Source organism: Galeopterus variegatus, unplaced genomic scaffold (assembly GCF_000696425.1).
Source record: "Galeopterus variegatus unplaced genomic scaffold, G_variegatus-3.0.2 Scaffold1926, whole genome shotgun sequence".
Classification (NCBI taxonomy): Eukaryota; Metazoa; Chordata; class Mammalia; order Dermoptera; family Cynocephalidae; genus Galeopterus; species Galeopterus variegatus.
The window spans coordinates 30,451-33,514 of record NW_007728037.1 but is presented as its reverse complement, the minus strand read 5'-3'; the positions used below and the strand labels follow the sequence as shown (position 1 = coordinate 33,514).

Below are 3,064 nucleotides of genomic sequence, written 5' to 3'. Positions count from 1 at the left end.
CGCTCAGCCAGTGAGTGGGAACCAGTCTCCACATGGGATCCGAACCCTTGGCGGGAGCACTGCCACACTCCCAAGCGGCGCACTCTCCAGTGCACCACCGGGCCAGCCCATGACATGATTATTAATGAAAAATATTCTGTCTCATAGAGGAGGGAGTGTTAGACACAACCTACTCTGGGCCTTTCTTAGTGCTCTGCTGGGAGGTGGGGGCATCCACGGGGTTCCCTGCAAGATGGCAGCACAGAGGAGAAATCTGCTGCAGAGCACGAAGAAACTGAGGCACGGAGAGAGGGTCATTGCCCAAGGCCACACAGCAGGTAAGTGGCAGTGTGATTAAAATCAGGCAGTCTGATTCCAGAAACCTCCTTAACCTCTGGGCCACACTAAAGGAATGAGAAGTGGTGAGACCTGGGTGCTGGTCCTGGCACTAACTCTCTATGCCTCCTGCAGCCTCAGGTTCTTTTTCCTAAGGCACAGCACCCAAGCTGGACAGATGACCTGCCACTCTGCCACCTCTCTGGGGTTGGTTCAGCTCCCAACTGCAGCTACTCTGGCGAGGACACTGAGAGCCACCCACTGGAGGATGACTGGCTCAAGTTCAGGAGTGAGAACAACTGCTTCCTGAATGGGGTCTTCAGTGGCTATGGTGGCAACCAGGTGACCAGCTTCATGGCCCAGCGGCTATCTGAGGAGCTCCTGCTAGGCCGGCTCAATGCCAGCACGCTGAGGCCACCATGCAGCGTGTGCTGCTACAGGCCTTTGATGTGGTGGAGAGGAGCTTCCTGGAGTTCATCGATGACACGTTGGCTGAGAAGGTGAGCCTCCACTCCCAGCTGCCAGAGGGGGTCCTTCAGCACCAGTTGCCTTCTCAGTGTCAGAAGATCCTTGAGAGACTCAAAATGTTGGATAGGGAGATTTGGGAGGAGCCATGTCCATCATGGCTGTTCTTCCCCACAACAAGCTCTATGTCACCAATATCAGTATGAATCATGCACTTTTATGCAAATCTATGGTGGATGGGTTGCAGGTGACACGGCTGAACGTCCACCACACCCCAGGGAATGAGGATAAGCTCTTCTGCCTGTCACAGTTGGGATGGAATTGTTGTGTTGTTCTCTCTGGTAGGCTTGGACGCCGGGAAGATCAAGCAAATGAGGATCACGTGTGGGCAGAAGAGCACTAGGCGCATCGGGGATTTCAAGGTCAAGTACGGCTACACTGACATTGACTTACTTAGTGCTGCCAAGTCCAAACTGATCATGGCATGCACAGCCACTGGACAGGGTAACTGGCTTCCTGGTGCTGATGTCCAAGGGGTTGTACAAGGCCCTGGAGGCAGCCCACGGAAATCGCCTTTATGATTGACACTGAGTTTGCCAAGCAGACCTCCCTGGATGTGCTGGCCCAGGGTGTGGTGGACAAGGTGAAGCACATTTACATGGACGCCTTCATCAGTGGTGGGGGGAGTGCCAAGTTCTGCCCATGGCATGAGAACATGACTCTGCTGGTGAACTTTGGCTATCCCTGGGTGAAATGAGCCAGCCCACACCGACCCCAGCCCCAGCTGCAGGGGGACACATGTACCCTGTGTCTACTCCTTACTCAAGTGCCCAGAGCACTAGCAAGACCAGCGTGATGCTCTCCGTTGTCATGCCTTTTCCCAGGGCCAGCTGGTCAACAGAGCTTCCACCCTGGGCGAAGCTGCCACCATCCTCACCAACCAGAGCCTGAGCCTGACACTGCAGGGCACCAGCACGCACATCCAGAGCAGCAGCTCCAGCTCAGACAGGGGCTTCTTCCGCTCCCCCTCCCACCCCGCCCACTTGCTCCCACCTGCGAGGACAGCCGTGTGGAGCCCTGTGTGGACTTTGCCGAGTGTTACCAACTCTGGACTGTGGACCACAGCGAGCAGACTGTGATGAAGGCTCCATAGCCCATCCAGGGAGTACAGCCCGAACAGGGTCTTGCATGGGGACGAGGGGTCCTGCACTGGGACAAGATGGGGTTTCAGCCTTCCCTGATATTTGCCTGTGCCATTAGGCCAGTGGGTGCTCTGTCCTCAGCTTGGGCCAGGCTCTATCCACAGCTCTCCAGGCTGTAGAGAGGATGAATGCAGACTGGACCTGTTGTCCACACCTTGTCATCACACAGGAGGCTGGAGGCCACTCCCTCCCAATAGCCTTGCCCAGGACCATCACCATTTCTCAGAATAAAGGGCCTAAGTGTGGAAGCTGCACCAGTATACAAGCCACCCTGAGTTTCTTCAGCCGTGTGCAGCAGAGTGGCAAGAGGTCTCCTGTGAACCTCGAGTGTCACAGGCCCCACAGACACTGCTCTCTCGAGGCCACCCTCCACCTGCCACCACCTTCCTGGAATAGCCTGCGGCCACTGCTGGGTGTGCCCCCACCTCTGGATGGTGGTTCCCCCCTTCTCCAGTCTGTCAGCTCCATGCTCCTAAATACAGAGTGGAGCCCAGGTTGGTGCCTACATCTGTCCCTGGGCCCCATCCCTGTACCTGCCCTAGTAGGTGTTAGTGGGAAGGGCCACAGTGGGAGCAGGTCAGGTGGGAAGAAAGCAGTGAACTGGGCTAAGAGAAGCACTGGTCCTGGAGCCACTGAGGGAGAGTGGGCTGGGGGCTGTGCCTCCCCAGAAGTGGGGTTTGGGGACAGTGAGGATATGCCCAACTGAGAGGCAGCAGGGCCTGCTCCTGTCTGGCCCTGCCAGGAGGTTGGGAGCCCCCAAATCAGGAAGATCTGGTTCCTGCTTTGTCTTTTCCTTATTGGTGCTGGGGATGTACACAGATTGGGAAGCAACTGAGATTAACCGTCTTTACCACTGATAAGCCTCTCCTGGTTCCAGGGTAGTGGACAGGTTGTGAGTCAGGCCATGGGGGTTCATTTGAAAGAGAGAAGGGGTAAATGGCTCCAAGGGAAGAGGTTCTTTGGGACTGGCTGCTCTGGGAGGCAGAGGGTTTTATGGAGATGCACTATATTTACAAACCTGTAGGACAAGCATCAGGCCAGTCCTGTTCTGAGTTAGACTATTTCCCACGTGTTCTCTGCCT

At 56.0% G+C, this 3,064-nt stretch overlaps 1 pseudogene; it reads left to right on the top strand.

Annotated features, from left to right (window-relative positions):
- Positions 1 to 232: 232 nt before the first annotated feature.
- Positions 233 to 1,933, top strand: LOC103596062 (annotated as a pseudogene).
- The last annotated feature ends 1,131 nt before the right edge of the window (positions 1,934 to 3,064 follow it).